The following is a 17,379-nucleotide window of genomic DNA, read 5'->3' on the forward strand; positions in this document are numbered from 1 at the left end:
TCCATTTTTCCAGAAAGCCACATTCTTCCAACGGAAGGCAATGTCCCTCTGCCGCTGCTCACCATGAAAAGACAGTGTGCCGTGTCAGGAACTGCAGGGCCAGAGCTTTGTGCACTGGGGGAAGGGTCACGAAGCAAAAGGTCACAAGGGTAGGAAGGAAAGTTCTACATTGGCCATGGGAACAAGCCAGGCCCAGAGCAGACACCCAGAGTTCAGGAATGTTCCCTGGCTCACAGCCTCAGAGCTGTGACTATCATGAAGGGTGGCTAAAAATACCTTGGTCAGGGGCCTAGAGATTGCATTTGGGAGGCTGCTGTCCAGAGGCAGCCTGGGGAGAGCTGACAGCAGTGTGGGTGCCAGGGCCCCCACCAGCTGCAAAGGCCAGCCAGCCCCCAGCTGCCTGCAGATGGGTGTTTCTGCCAGTTCTTCTTTAGTGTTCAGGCTCAGATGAAAGGCCACTTTCAGTAAGTTTCCCTGATACTGTCAGAGACTGGAGCCAAGACCCTGTCTGTTTTACTCTCTGGACAGCCAGTCTGAGAGGTGGATGGGCAGTGACTGAACACCACCACCCACAGCAGCGGGCTTTAACCTGATGGTGGAGACTCCAGCACAGGAGAGAAGGCCAGTAGCTCAGAAGGCCTAATAAGGACAGGATCAAAGCTTGGACAGCTCGAAGTTGGACTCCTTCCTATCCCAGATCCAAGATCTTTGGTCCTCCTTCAAAGAGGTGATTATGGTTCATAGTATCTTCTAAATAGGAATGCATATCATTTAGAAATTTTAATACCAATGTGTAAACTGTACCACACCTTAATTTATTCACCTAACAATCCACCTAAGTGATCCTGCCCTATCAACAGATGTATAGTTAGCACACTTTTTAGAGATTTTATGTCATTGTTTGTATGATTGTGTTATAACTTAAGCAGTTCTCTGCTGAGAATATTCAGGCAATTTCTGGCTTTTTGCTACAACAAACAATCCTGCTAAGAATATTCTAATTTACACTTTTTCTATGCATGCATGAGCATATTGTTAGGATACAGTCCTAGCAGTGAAATTCCTAGAGGAATGGGAACCTACATTTAAAATGTTAATACCTATTGACAAATTATTTTCCAACATATCCACCAACTGTGTGTATTAGCAGTTTTTACATCTTTACCAGCCTAAGTAAAATAACTTAGAAAGGGTTTGTAATTTTAGACTTAGCTTCCATATCTTTTATTATAAATGAAACTGGGACATATGAAATTATGTTTATGAGCCACTTATTTTCCTGTGAACTGCCTGCTTTTGTCACTCATCCATTTTTTTCTGATGGATTATTTGTAAGAATGCTTTGTATGTGGTATGTTTGGCTCTGTGTCCTCACCCCAATCTCATCTCGAATTGTAATCCCATGTGCTGAGGGAGGGAGGTGATTGGATCATGGGGAGGGGTTCCCCCATGCTGTTCTTGTGATAGTGAGTGAGTTCTCATGAGATTTGGGGCTTATATTTGGGGCTTTACTTTCTCTTTTCTCTCTCCTGCTGCCTTGTGAAGAAGGACATGTTTTCTTTCTCTTTTACCATGATTGTAAGTTTCCTGAGGCCTCCCCAGCAATGCACACTGTGAATCAATTAAACCTCTTTCATCTATAGTCTCAGAAATGTTCTTTATGGCAGTGTGAAAACAGACTAATACAGTCTGTGAGGATATTAGCTCTGTTTGTTATATATGTTACATTTGTTCTTCAGTTTGTCCTTTGTTTTTTGATATCTTTTTCCATGCAAAAACTAAAAAAAAATATGTAGTCAAATATTTCACCCTTCTTTATGGCTTTAAGAGGTCACCGCTTTCTGATTGGTGAGAAAAGGAGGAGACGAGAAACTTCTACACCTTCCCGCACCAAACCAGACGACCCTGGAACACAGCAAGCTGACCAGGCTGTGTGTTTCCTGGGCGGTGTGTTGATGGCCCGTCTCTCATCCTGGTCACTGTCACTTCTGTTTCCTCCAAGCTCAGCCTTTAAGCTGCGAAGTCATGCTGGATATGCAGCACCTCCCCAAGCTCCTTCTTGTCCCCACTGCCACCTTTCCCCTGGCCTCTGGACAAATCTCCCTGCTTCAGTGCTCTGATCTGTTGAGTACAAAGAACCCCAGAAGATCCCTCGCTACACATTTCCTGGGTCAAAACCCATGAATGGCTCTTCAGTGCCTCCGAATTTCCATTCAATGGCCTCTGAACCATGAGCCTGCCGTTTCTTCCTGAAGTCAGAAACTCCAGCTACAGGTCCTTACCCCAGACACCATCTTACCCAGACAAATCCCTCCAGGCATTTGCTTATGCTATTCCCTTGTCCTAGAGTTCTGTCACAACCCCTACCTACAGAAACTCCACCAGCCTTCCTGGCAGCTCAGATGGTACTTGCCCAGGAAGTCTTGTTTACCTCCCCAGATCACATGTGGGCTCTGGTCCTCTTGCCCTCATGGCAGATGCTTCGCTGTTTTCCCCACAGCTGCTGGGGCTCTGCTTACCTCCTCTGGTGCTGTTAACAAAGAGCTGAGGATGCTGAGCTGCCCAGGGACTTGGCTGCAGGTGGCAAAGGGAGCAGCAAGAACTGGCCAGTCCATGAGCTGCATGCCTGAGTCAGCCCCCTCCTCTGGGTAACAAAGTGGAAAGGTGCTCTCCACCTGCCACCTCCCTGGGCTTTCTTGCTCTCACTGGTCATTCTTAGTAACCAACCACAGCTCCATCCCTGGGCCCCAGGGATGCTGAAGGGAGCAAAAGCAATCAGCCTTCCAAGAGGCAAGATGGAATTTGATATAATAATTACATACACACAAATGCAACCACAACTATATTCAGTGCTACACAAAAGGTTTGGAGTCAGGAGAGTGTATCCTCAGGGGTCTGACATAGTCTGGGGGTCAGGGAAGCCCCACAAATGCCCAAGCTGCCTGTGAGTTTGAACCATGAACTGGAGGGGGCAGTGTTCCAGCGGAGGGATAGCAGAAGGAAGCCTGGTACACCCTGACTTACAAGGCTGGGGAGAGGGCTGAGGAAGCCCCAGAATTCCTGCTTCCCACAATCAATCTTGCCCTTCAGAGGGTTTGAGGCTGAACCAGTCCCCCTTTGAGGGAAGAAAGGGAAGATGTGTCCCCTGTCTGACAATTGACAAATAGATCACATTCCTTTCCCTGGGTGTTAATGTCATGTGCTTGAAAGCAAATGAACCAAGGGGAGGTGAAGAGCAGGGATCCTCCAGCAGTGAGTGGTGCTGGCCCTGGCTGGTGTTTCAGGATACGGTTCTGGTGAAAGGTGACGGAGGTACAGCTACTGAACTGCAGGCTCCTCTACTGATGGTGATCCTCTACAGGGAGGCTGCCCCCAGGTGGGGTGCCAGCTGCAAGGGAGCCTGTGAGCACAGGGGATCCCTGGTAACAGAACATCTGGGGATTCTTTTGTGCCTTGGCTTTCTGTATTCTTAACATCTCAATGGCAGAGAAATCTGAGATCAAGGCTAAATATTAGCCTCTGCTTGGGAGTTTGATTCCACTGGAAAGACAGATAGTTGAAATAATGCATATTTCAGCTTCTGATGAAATAGCCAGCAATTGAGGATCTGTGTTTGTTTGCAAAACTTACTCACCGAATAAATCATTCCTTTGCAGAGATGCCATTAGCGAATAATTCAAGGTTGATAACCTCCAATCAACCGTGATTAAAGAACTTTCACTGAATGGTAGAGAGAGAACATGTTTTTCTGAATGCTAGCAGCAGTCGGCTTGCACTATCCATCTTTTCTTTGACAAACGGCCCTGGACTAATAATTCCAGATGGAAAGATTTTAAATCAAGCATGGAGGTTGGCAGGATCAGGGCAAACTGAATAAATGTAAAGACTATTATATTGCAGACTCTTTTCAGAAGGGAGACAGTCACCTAAGTTCTCAGGTGTTGGCCGGGTGCAGTGGCTCATGCCTGCACTCCCAGCATTTTGGGAGGCCGAGGTGGGTGGATCACCTGAGGTCAGGAGTTCAAGACTAGCCTTGCCAAAATGGTGAAAACCCATCTCTACTAAAAGTACAAAAAAATTAGCTTGGCATGGTAGTGGGTACCTGTAATCCCAGCTACTTGGGAGGCTGAGGCAGGAGAATCACTTGAACCTGGGAAGCGAAGGTTGCAGTGAGCTGAGATTGTACCACTGTACTCCAGCCTGGGTGACAGAATGAGACTCTGTCTCAAAAAAAAAAAAAAGTAGATGATGTTTCCAGGGCACCTCATTCACACTCTGGGCCTCCACGCCCATCTCATGCGAGTTTAACTGTGAAGTATGGATTTTACGTGTTGCATTCCTGTCGGCCCCCAGGATGAAAGGCAGATTCTGCACTTGACACCCTTAAGTGTGTCTCTTCCACACTCTGCCTGGAATTTTGTGTCCCAATCACACTGAGATTTTCCTGGCTCTTTCCTTCTCAGCCTTCAGGTGCCAGCAAGGATGGCCACGCAGCCAGATTTCTCCTCTGATCCCCGCAGCTCCTCACAGAACCACTGGGATATACACTGCCTCCTAGCTTGCCTGCCCCTCCTCTAGGCTGTAGGGGAGCTCACTGGGGGTCAGTGATGTGTCTCGTCTTCTTCTGTAGCCTCCACACTCAACACAGCACTGATGATGAGAAGTGAACGGTTCGTCAATGTACGTTGCACTAAAGGATGAAAGAACACACCCCCTTGCTATTTTATGCTAACAAAGGGTGGGTGTAGGACAGAAGTAGGTCATGAGGGGTGGAACCTAAGCTACCAGGCACCAAAGTCTCTGGGGAGTGTGTTAAAATGCAGATGCTGGGGTCCTACCTCCAGAGGCTCATCGGCAGGTCTGGGCTGAGGCCCTGGGAATCTGCTTTTTTAATTTTGAGATGGAGTCTTGCTCTGTTGCCCAGGCTGGAGAGCAGTGGTGCAATCAGGGCTCACTGCTACCTCTACCGTCTGGGTTCAAGTGATTTTCCTGCCTCAGCCTCCTGTTATCTGGAATTACAGGCACCTGCCACCACACCCAGCTAATTTTTGTACTTTTTAAGTAGAGATGGGGTTTTACTATGTTGGCCAGGCTGGTCTTGAACTCTGGACCTCAAGTGATCTGCCCACCTAGGCCTCCCAAAGTGCTGGGGTTACAGGCTTGAGCCACCCTTCCTGGCTGGAATCTGCATTTTTAACACTCTTCACAGGTGACTGGAGTGCCTGCTGAAATCTGAGAACCTCTGCTCTTAACCTTTCTTTGCCTCTAAAAACCATGCCTGTGACATTGAACCATGGACTTACCTTTCTAACTGTATTGTTTCGAGGACAATGGTGACAAGAGCCCCTGGTCTTTGAGTGCTCACAAATAAACAGTGGGAGGCAGGTGGGGAGACCTGGAAGGTCTGGATGGCCAAGGGAGCCTAATTTCAGATAAACTATTGTGAAAATTTCATATTCATTCATTCACTCATTCATTTCACATACATTTATTGAGCATCTACTATGTGTATCAGGAAGCACAGGGTGCTAGAGAAAAAGGTAAATAGGGATGACACAGTCCACAGAAACCCACAGTCTCGTAGGCTCTGGGTTGTATAACTCAATGGGAAAGTGAAGAAGGTGAAGTCCTTACTTCACCACAGGTGGCAGGCAGGGGCTGGGGAGAGAGTACCCTATCGCCAAGGTCTTGATCTGAACTCACTCCCTGCCCAGGGCAGGCAAGCATCTCCTTCCCAGAAGCAAGGCTGTGCTGATCCAAGTTGGCTGAGCTGTCTGGTAACCACTGCAGAGCCCGTGGCGTGAGCTGCTTTCTGCCTCATTGCAGCTCCATTGTGGGGATTCATGGGGACACTTATGACGAGGTTTAGCAGACGTTGCTCAGGCAAACTCAGACTTGCCGCTCAGTTTGGGGAATCTATTCAACCAAACTACTGGGCGAACAATTGCACATTATAATTAGGAGTGACCTTAGGGGAGGTCTTCTATGAGATGCTTATGAACCTTTGAACACCTTGCTATTCAACGTGTGGTCACTGGACCAGCAGCACCAGCATCCCCTGGGAACTTGTTAGAAATGCAGAAACCTCAGCTACCACCCCAGGCCTGCTGCACCAGAATCTGTATTTCAAAAGAGACCACAATCCCCAGGTCATATGTGTGTACATTAGAGTTTGAGACCCACTGGTTTATTGAATCCACTGAGCAAAATATTTTGCACTGCCTGTGAGGGATCCCAGAGTTCTCACATGATTTTCACATTGACCTGACTACAAAATGTAATCACTGCTTTGAAGACTTGTGAAATCCAGGGCCTTGTTGAGAAAGGGTTTGCTTCCCTGATCAATCCCTGTGAGTGATTTGGAGTTAGAGATTTATAGGGTTATGCCTTATGCAAGCAGGAAGATGGTGAAGAAGTGTATGGCTGTTGCTTCCACACCTAGTGGTTGGCCTGAATTGCCCATAGATAAGCAGGGCTGAGAGTCCCAGAGATAGGAAGTGGGGGAGAGTAACAGAAACCTGGAATGCACAGAGGCCAAGGAGAACCCATATCTGTCTCATACCCTTCCAAATGTGACAGCCACAAGTGACCTGCAGAAGCCAGGAAGCTGCTCACACACCTGACCTGCACCTGACCCAGGACTCACTGGAGCTGGAAGAGCTGCAGGCCTGGCCCCCAGTCAGCAACAACGAGCAGGTGCTTTGGCATTGCCCAGCCCTTCTGAGCCTGTTGGATGTGCCTTCACTTCTGCCTTCCAGCGCACTACAGTTTCCTTTTGTGGCCAACCTTGGCCTGGAAACACAGCAGAAAGAATTCTGGAAAATACAGTTTCAGCTTGATATTGTTGCTGCACTACAAGTTCTCAAAACAACCTTCTCCTGGTCCACGTGAGTGGTGTACTGAGCGGAGGGGCTGGGTAAGGTTGTAAGGAGAGTTAATTGCTTGACCCAACCGTTGGCCAGAAGAAATATGTACCTGGGGATGCCAGATCTCTGAATTTTTAAGGATAAACTAGAATTTGGGATTTTGTGTCAAATTCCCTTTTTTAAATAGTAGAAAACCAATTTGATTTTTGAAAGTTATTAACCTAGAAAAATGCTTCTGGAAACTAGACTTGTGCCATTTTGATTATGCCCATTGCCCTTATTTTTTGGCTACAAAAATTGAGCTTGAGAGAGGGCAAGTGGGTTTCCAAAACATAGAGCAGCAAGTGTAACCACTGGGCTGGAGTTGGAGCCAGAACCCCTCCAAGAAGCCTTTGCACAACCTCTATCTTCCTACTGAGAAGTTACGCTAGGCCTGACCCCCAGCATAGAGGGCAGAGAAGGTGTATTTGGCTCCCTCACAGACAATGCGAAACATTTGCCCAGTTAATTTCTTAAATGCTCCTGTTAAGGCAGTGCTTCTTAAACTTCAATATGCAGAGAAATCGCTTGGCAATCTTACAAAAACACCAGACCTAACCCAGCCATTCTGGATGAGGCCTGGGACTGAGAACATACTGCATGGTTCCGGGAGGTGAGGAGCACTGTCTTCAGGAGCTGACAGCCACGCTGGGTCAGGGAGCTTCCATGAGACGATTAGAGCTGGATATTAGGATAACCTGGAGAGATTTAAAACTATCCATTGCCTGGGCTGCACCAGACATCACTGAAATCAGAACACAGATGGGTGAAACTCAAGCCTCGGGATGTTCTAAAGCCCCTTGAGTGATTCCAGTGCACAGCCAGCATTGAGAAGCACTGAATTAGAGAAAGTTGGTATGAATTTTGTGGTGCTGGAGGGAAGTTCAGGGGCAGGAGGGAGGCAGGCAGGACTTTCCAGAAGAGGAGCTTCTAGAGTTTCCCAAGGTAAGGCCCTAGAATGGCACTGCCTGCCATGGGAGCCATTAGCCCTCAGTGATTATTGAGCATCGAAAACTGCATTGCGCAAAATACACACTTGATTCTGAAAACTTGGTATAAATAAAATAAGAAAAATATTTTATTAATTACTTTGATATTGACTATATGTTGAAATGATAAAAGTTTGAATATATTGAGTCAAAGTATATCTTAAAAATTAGTTTCATGGTTTCCTTTTGATTTTTAAAAATGTTCCTTTTAATTTTTTTTTCAAAAACGTTTAGAAACCTTACAATTACATACGTGGCTTGCATTTTATTTCTCTTGAGGGCTATGATCTAAAATCTTCGTCACTAATAACTCCTTGATATAGTCAACAGTCTAAGCTACCACTGAACTAGTTTGTAACTATTGACATAACTTATTGTCTGTGGTCCCTGGAACAGCAGCATCAGCACCACCTGGAAATTGTTAGAAATAAAAGTTTCTTAGCCCCATTGTATCAGAAATCCTGGGAGTGTGGTCCAGCATCAGTATTTTAATGAGCCCTACTAGTAATTTCTGATGCACGTAAAGACGAGGAACTCTGGTTTACATTTGCCAAGGGAGAGCTATGACCATGCCACAGACAAGATTTCCACCTCCCCTGAGTCTTTTCCCAGAGGGGAAGTCTTTTCCCAGGTAGGTGAGAATTAGAGAGCCGAGGGCTTGGCACCTTCCACTAACCCCATGGCTGGAATGGTGCAGACTTTGATTGATGTAAGAAAATGAAAATTGATTTCCTTTGTTGTGTAGAAATCTTTTAGTTTGATGTAATCCAATTTGTCTATGTTCACTTTTGTTTCTTATCCCTTTAAGTTCTTATCCAAAATTCTTTGCCCAGAACAATGCCATGGAACATTTCCCCTATGCCTTTGTTTTCTTCTAGTAGTTTTTTTTTAATTGCATTTTAGGTTTTGAGGTACATGTGCAGAACATGCAAGATAGTTGCATAGGTACACATGTGGCAGTGTGATTTGCTGTCTTCCTCCCCTTCACCCAAATCTGGCATTTCTCCCTATGCTATCCCTCCCCAGCTCCCCCCGCACCACTGTCCCTCCCCTATTCCTCCCAGTATTAGAAGAATAGCTCTTCTAATACTGAATCTGTAGCTCACTTTGGATAGTAAAAACTACTAGAATAGCTCTTCTAATACTGAATCTGTAGCTCACTTTGGATAGTAAAAACTACTAGAATAGCTCTTCTAATACTGAATCTGTAGCTCACTTTGGATAGTAAAAACTACTAGAATAGCTCTTCTAGTAGTTTTATAGTTTCAGGTCTTACATGTAAGTCATTTAAGTCTTTAATACATTTTGACTTGATTTTTGTGTATGGTGAGAGACAGGGGTCTAGTTTAATTTTTCTGCATGTGGATATCCAGTTTCCCCAGCACCATTTATTGAAGAAACTGTCCTCTCCCCAATGTGTATTTTTGATGCCTTTGTGGAAAATCAGTCTGTTTTAAGTGTGTGAATTTATTTGCATGTTTTCTATCCTGTTCTGTTGATCTATTTTTATGCCAATACCGTGCTATTTTGCTTACTATAGCTTTACATTATATTTTAAAGTCAGGTAGTTTGATGCCTCCAGTTTTGTTCTTTTTGTAAAGGTTGCTTTGGCTATTTAATGTCTTTTGTTGTTCCATGAGAATTTTAGGATTTTAAAAAAATTCTGTGAAGACCGTTATTGACATTTGATAGGAATTGCACTGAATCTGTAGCTCACTTTGGATAGTACAAACATTTTAACAATATTATTTATTTCAAACCATGAACATGGGATATGTTTCCATTTATATTTGTCTTCTTTAATTACTTTCATTGATGTTTTATAGTTTTCATTGTAGAAGTCTTCCACCTTCTTGGTTAAATGTATTCCTGAGTAGATTATTTTATTTTTGTAGCCATTATAAGTGGAATTGCTTTCTTGATTTCTTTTTCATATAGGTCACTATTGTGTGTAGAAGCACTACTAATTTTTAAATGTTGATTTTGTATCCTGCAAATTTACTGAATTCGTTAGTTTTAACAGTTTTTTTTTTCTTTTTTTGATGGAGTCATCAGGGCTTTCTATACACACAATTATGTCCTCTGCAAATAGGGACCATTTGACTTGTTCATTTCCAATTGAAGCCCCCCCTCCTTTTTTCCTGTGGCCTAACTGCTCTGGCTAGAACTTCCAGTACTATGTTAAGTAAAAGTGGTGAAAATAGGCATCTTTGTCTTGTTCTAGCTCTTAGAGGATAAGGAAATAGTCAAAAGAGTAAAGAGACAATGTACAGAGTGGGAGAAAAATATTTGCAAACTATGAGTCTGACAAGGAGTTAATATCTAGAATACATAAGGAATTCAAACAACTTAACAGCAAAAAGCAAATACAGCCAGCTGTCCCTTTCTGAGGGTCTCATATCTGTGGATTCTGCATTCGTAGATTCAACCAAACATAGATTGAAAATGTAGTATTTGTGGGACTTGAACATCGGAGGATTTTGGCATCTGAGGGGGGTCCTGAAACCCTGAGGGACGACTGTAATAAATTAATAAATGGGCAAAAGATCCGAATAGACATTTCCAAAAAAAAGACATACAAATGGCCCAGAGGTACATGAAGAAATATTCAGTTTCATTAATCATAAGAGAAATGCAAATAAAACCACAATGAGATATCACCTCACCCAAATTAGAATGACTATTATTAAAAAGACAAAAAGTTATAAATGCTGGGGTGGATGTGGAGAAAGGGAACACTGTTGGTGAGAATGTAAATTACCACACCCTATGGGAAAGAGTATAGAGGTTTCAACAGAACTATCATATGATTCAGAAATTCCACTACTGAGTATTTATTTAAAATAAATGAAATCTGTATATCTAAGAGAGATCCAAGCTCCCCTGTCTACTGCAGCACTATCCACAATAGCCAAGATACGGTCAACCTTAGTGTCTGACAATGGATAAATGGACAAAGAAATACACACACACACACACACACACACACACACAATGGAATACTATTCAGCCAAAAAAGAATAAAATCATGTATTTGTGGCAATGTGGATGAACCTAAAGGACATTTCTTAAGTGAAATAAGCCAGGCACAAAAAGACAATGCATAATCTCACTCATTTGTGGATTCTAAAAAAGCTGCTTTCATAGAAGTAGAGAACAGAATAATGTTTACCAGAGGCTGGGGAGGGGAGAAGGAAGAGGACAACGCAGAGAGGGTGGTTATGGGTACAAAGTTACAGTTACATAGGATGGATAAATTCTGGTGTTTTACGGCAGAATGGAGTTTGAGTCAAAAGCATAATACACATATGAGTTTTATCTCTACTTTGGGGAAAGGCTTCAAAGCCATATTGAATAGCAAAAGAGAAGGAAAACAAACAGCCTCTCATAGGGCTTTTGAATAAGCTCTATGAGATCCATAAGTCACTGGACACCAAAGGAAAAGTGGTTTTAAAATGTATCACATTTTGAATACCTTCCAAGAAGAACAATCCAGTGGATGATGGATTTGTGGCTAAGATCAAGGGGCTTAGCAGCTCCTTGGGCAATCTCCCAGGAGGAAGGCTGGTCCTGGGTCATCGGAACCACTCCCAGCAGAAAGAGGACGCTACAGTGATGTGGCTCTGAAAGACAGTGCACCAGGACAAGAAGTTCCTGTTTTAAAAACCAGACCCAACACATTCTGGTTGCATGAGGAAGTGGAAGGAAAATTTATTGCCTAACAAAATAGCCATTCTGCCTAAGAAAACGTTTGTTGGGCCTATTTGTCATGGGAGGCAAAGTACACAGTGTCGCCTGGAATGGGGAAATCCTGGCAGAGAAAGCCACATTGTTCTACACAATAATGTAAATGTGAGTCCTCCGTGTTCCTGTGTGAAATGTTTTTCACTCTTTCAGACAAAATATTCCTCAATTGTAGTTTACACTTGTCAGTCTCCTGAGAAGTAACTTCTAAACACAATTCTTTGGAGTAGACCCTGAAGACAGATTTGAGGCAGGGAATGTGGCCCCAAGGAAGAATGGGCCCTGGGTGGGTGTGGGTGGCAGGGCAGGCTGGCACTGCAGGGGAGGGCAGATCGGAGCTCCCACAGTGGGCTGTGGCTGAGGGGCTGAGCGGGCATCATCTAGTATCTGGTGTGAAGCTGCTTTCTGCTCTCTGCTCTGATCTGCCTTCATCATGCTCTCCACAGTTCTACTCCAATTTGTCATAGATTCTATATGCACTAACTCGGTAGGTAAGGTTTACCTGGTGTAAACCATAGAGGTGGTATGTTGGGAAAAGAAACAGAGAAGCCGTGTTCACATCTGGGACAGAATGGATCAGCCACAAGAGAAACAAGACATTAGTGGCATTGAGAAAAGCAAGAAGACAGGCAGGGCAACCACTGGAAAGCCCAGAGCCTCCTTCTCCCATTTCTTAGAATCTTTGGAAATATTCTGGAGTGGGCAGACACTCCAGGGAGATATGTGTGCTGGGGGGGGCAGGCAGGGGGCAGGCGGGGGGCAGTTACTTTGCCTGAATGTTGAAGGGCTGGAGGATTGCAAGAGAGGAATACGGCTGAAGGCTAGTCAGGTCATAGCTGTGGTGTTTCCAGCAGTGACACTGACAACTATGGAGGAATATGGAAATTCACTTCCTTGGATGTATAGCCTTGTTTTTCATCATGACGTTCAAAGTAATTCACAGCAGGAAACTTAATGTGCCTGGGCTCTGTCTTCATCACATGAAGGGGACGGTAGTTTGCCCATTTTATAGGTGAGGATCTTGAGCTCCTTAGGAGGGTCAGGGTAATGTACTGAAAGTCAACTTAGGAGTCAGTGACGGAACAACAATGTGTGTGCTCTGATGATGGAGGTCTAACCCAGAAATCCTTGTTACCATTGCCTGAGTAGTCCTCAGCCAGTGGGCAAGAATGGCTGAGATGGCACAGAGCTGGAATAGAGGAGGTTGGAAGTATCTTCACAAGAAAAAAAATATTATGATAATAATAATGATGATTGTAATGGTGATGATGGTGGTGATGAAGATAATAGCAGCAAGTATTTCAATACATTTTAACAGCTCCTTATGTGCCACACACTAAGCTAAATCATCTACTTGGATTACTTCTTCAAACTCTCAACAAACCAATTTCCTTCTAGTCTGAGATTTCTCATGCTCAGTACCATTGACATTTGTGGCTGGATAATTCATTGTTGTAGGGGGCCATCATATAATTGTAGGATGTTTAGAAGTATCCCTGGCCTCTACCCACTGGAGTCCAGCAGCAACCTCTCCATTCCTAGTTTCGATAACCACAAATATCTCTAGACATTGCCAAATATCCATTGGGGGACACAATTAACCACTGTTGAGAATCTCTGCAGAATCCCTCATTCTTTTCAATCTACCTACAAGATCTCACCCAGATGGGGATGTAGCCTCTCCTCCAGTGCTTCCAGTACTTTCCCCTGGGCAGCCAGGTCCACTGTGAAGCCGCTCAATTCATTACTTCACTCATGTTGATCATGAAGAGCCCAAGTCATCAAGGAAGGTTCTACTGGGTGCAGCAGATACCACTCAGTTTGTCAGGAAAAGTGTGTGCTACAGTTAAGAAATATTTCTGGCCGGGCACAGTGGCTCAAGCCTGTAATCCCAGCACTTTGGGAGGCCGAGGCAGGTGGATCATGAGGTCAAGAGATCGAGACCATCCTAGTCAACATGGTGAAACCCCATCTCTACTAAAAATACAAAAAATTAGCTGGGCATGGTGGCACATGCCTGTAATCCCAGCTACTCAGGAGGCTGAGGCAGAACAATTGCCTGAACCCAGGAGGTGGAGGTTGCGGTGAGCGGAGACCGTGCCATTGCACTCCAGCCTGGGTAACAAGAGCGAAACTCCGTCTCAAAAAAAAAAAAAAAAGAAAAAGAAAAAAAGAAATATTTCTATCCTAGAAGGACCCCTGTTATTTTATGTTTATTTTTATTTTAGATACAAGGTCTTGCTCTGTCATCCAAGCTGGAATTAAGTGATGCAATTATAGCTCACTGTAGCCAGTTTTATTCTTAAAGACCCAAGGCTGGTCAGGTGCAGTGGCTCATGCCCATAATCCCAGCACTTTGCGAGGCCATGGCAGGTGGATCACCTGAGGTCAGAAGTTCGAGACCAGCCTGACCAATATGGTGAGACCTCATTTCTACTAAAAATACAAAAATTAGCTGGGCATGGTGATGTGTGCCTGTAGTCCCAGCTACTCTGAAGCTGAGATGGGAGAATTGCTTGAACCTGGGAGGTGGAAGTTGCAGTGAGCCAAGATCGTGCCACTGAACTCTAGATTGGGTGACAGAGTAAGACTCCATCTCAAAAACAAACAAACAAACAAACAAACACACACACACACACACACACACACACAAACAAACAACAAACACCCAAGGCCTTAGTTATCTAGAAAGTTTGAGGCCCTGAATTAGCTAAATTTTTGGTGTGTTCCTCACAATCAAGATCTTCCTACATTTGCCTCTTGAGAATATTTTACAAATATTTGTTTGATTTTCCTGATTGTCTGCCCCTGTCTTTCCTTGAGGGCTGAGGTTGTATCTTATTAATTTGTGTGTCCCTGGTCCCTATTACAGTACCTGGTATATGGTAGGGACCCGGAAAGTATTTTGACACGATAAATAAATGCACCAATGATTACTTAGTAATAGAGTAACAAAGGTCTTTGAAGATTCCATGAGCTGCATTGGAGGCAGGGCTGCTGCCTGATTGACCAGTCAAGGCTGGAGCTGAAGTCTCATGGGTCAGCAGCCCAGGTGGGCTCATGAACACATCAGTCCTGGGTATTGTGGTGGAGGCGGGGCAGCGCGAATTCCAGTGTCTGATATGTCTGCAAAGCTGGAAGCTGTCAAGTTTGACACTGCTTCAATTTTCTCATTAGTAAAATGCGGATACAAATGCAAATCTGCAGGGTTATTATGAAGATTAAATTGGAAAAAAACCCCAACTATTTCAATTGTTCTTGACAGACAGCAGGTGTCCAGGAACTTTCATTTTCCTTCTCTTCCCTTTCTGCCTTTTCTATCTGCCGAATTCCCCTCATGCTGGGAACTTCGCTCCTCTTCTGTCCACGTTGCTGTTGCTACTGTTAATCACATGTCCCAAGCTGACCAATTAGAATGGTTCATTGTTCCTGGATTCAGTGATTGGTCCAGCAATGAGCACATGACCTGGGAAAGCCAATGAGAGTCTTTGTGTGGTGGTGGGGGTGGGGTGGGGGCGGTGGGGGGGGTGGGGGCGGTGGGGGGGGTGTGTGGAAATGATATAAATGCAGGGTTTCTCTCCTGCCTCCCAGTTACTGGGCTTTAAGGTGGTGAAAATCCGAAATTGCTGGAGACTAGCCTTGCTCCCTGCCTGCCTTCCTGAGGTGCAGAGGACAGCAGCATGAAGAGATGAAGGGACAATGGGTGCCAATACTCTTATTTAGAAACTTGCAACCAGTTTTGCCTGAAATCTATTCATTTGCTGGATATCTCATTTCCATGAGTCAATATTCTTCTACTTCTTTTTAATCCAGTTTATTTTAGATTGTTGTGACTTCTATTCAAGAGGTCCTGACTAACATATGATTCGTCTCTTTTCCTTCTTTCTTGTTTCCTTCCTTCGTTTCTCCACCCTCCCACTCCCTTCCTTCCCCCTCTTCCTCCCTTCTCCCCTAGAGTCCCCATCTCTGCTAGTTCCTACTCTGGATCGCAATTTTGTCCTGATATTTCTGTCCATTCATCATATCCATGGAGTCCTCAGATAATTGACACTGACTCCTGGCCATTTACAAATTATAATGTAGATATTTTTTTCAAGGCTGATAGGCACACAACCCTATTAGGAGAAAGATGTGGTGATGTTGACATTTTGGATGAGGGGGTCAAATATTGTCCAGCTCCAGTCAGAACCACACTTCATATTGCAGGCTTCTGCCTGGCTCATTTTCATTTTTATGCAAGCAGACCATCACAAGAACTCACCTGTGCCAATCGCCTGCCCAGGTGCATTATGAGCATTGTCTCTCGTTCTTACCTGTGGGGCACATAGCTAAGCACAGCTGGGCTTACCTGGCTGGGGCTGAGCCTCTCAGGTGAAAAGTGCCATCTGGAGGTGGGGTTGAGAATGAACTCTGCCTGATGGCTGTGTCTGGGTCTGGCAACCAGGAGTCACAGGCAATCACAGGCAAAGGATGCCATTTGTCTCTTGGGGTCTCTAGTGCAGGGGATGACTTCTGCCAGCAGGGAGTTGGTGAATATTGCAGGATTGGCTATGTTTTTTAGAGGAGCAGCGATGAATTAGCCCATTTATTTCCCCATGGTCTGAAATCCAAGGAACATCTGTCTGAGCCACAAGGAACACTTTCTGTGGCTGAAGGGAGGACCCAAGTTGCAGAGTTTGATTACGCCCATCAGCAGGGGTTGTTTGGAAGCGTCCGGGAGAGCTGGTGATTAATCACCAGGGATTACCAGGCACAGTGGCATGGATCCCCTGTGTAATTATCCCTAGTGCTCTAAGAGCTGATTATTCTTCCGAAAGGTAGCAGCTTTCAGAAGGGGGTTAGTGCAGGCCAGCCCCTTTGCTCACACAGGCCTGCTAACTGGGGCTAATGATGATGATGCTCGAAGCTTGGATTGACAGCACACCTGCATGTTCCTGTTACATTACCTCCGCTATCTCCAGCCTCCCCACCTTCTAGCATGTGCCACCTTCAAGGTCCTGACCACGTTCCTGTAATGCTGGTACTGTTATTTACTTCACATTTTTCTTTAAATCAACTTGATTTTTAATTTAAAATAAATGTATTTTTAAAAGTAGAGTACAAAAAATTAGAAAGAATGAATAAGGCTTACTATTTGATAGCACAATAGGGTGACTATAGTCAATAATAACTTAATTGTCCATTTAAAAATAACTAATCAAGTATAATTGGATTATTTGCAACACAAAGGAGAAATGCTCAAGGCAATGAATGTCCCATTCTCCATGATTTGATTATTATGCATTGTACACCTAGATCAAAATATTTCATGTATCCTATAAATACATATACCAACTATGTACCCACAAAAATTAAAACATTAAAAAGTAAGAGTTCCAACTCTCTTCTAAGTGGAAAACTAGTAACACTTCCTAGGAATGGAAAGAAATCATAAAAAATGTGACATAAAACATGCAATTAAATGCTGGTTGATAGTATTTCCTGTGAGGACCTGGCTGAGCCCTGCACTCTCTGTATTATAATGGGGTCTTTGCTGGAGATGACTGCTGACAGGAAACTTTGTATGCAGTAAGGAGCAGGGGAATAGAAGGGCAGTCGGTGTACCTCTCTGTTGGTGTACCTCAAAAATCACTGAGGTCTGTGTCTCCTGCTCAGGGGTGTTAATGTATTTCACTTCCCATGCTTCTCATTCCTCAAGTTGGGCCCTGTTGTGTCTATTTCAGAGCTGAAGAAACAGAACC

The 17,379-nt window shown here is 44.4% G+C and overlaps 1 long non-coding RNA gene across 1 annotated transcript in view; it reads left to right on the forward strand.

Annotated features, from left to right (window-relative positions):
* The first annotated feature begins 298 nt into the window (after positions 1-298).
* LOC103792977 (uncharacterized) overlaps positions 299-17,379 on the forward strand; it is a 66,025-nt gene continuing 48,944 nt past the window's right edge. The window contains exon 1 of the long non-coding RNA XR_004743021.3: positions 299-727. This is a non-coding gene — a long non-coding RNA (uncharacterized LOC103792977). The remainder of the gene's footprint in view (positions 728-17,379) is intronic.

The sequence above is a fragment of the Callithrix jacchus genome, chromosome 5 (assembly GCF_049354715.1).
Source record: "Callithrix jacchus isolate 240 chromosome 5, calJac240_pri, whole genome shotgun sequence".
NCBI classification, from domain to species: Eukaryota; Metazoa; Chordata; class Mammalia; order Primates; family Cebidae; genus Callithrix; species Callithrix jacchus.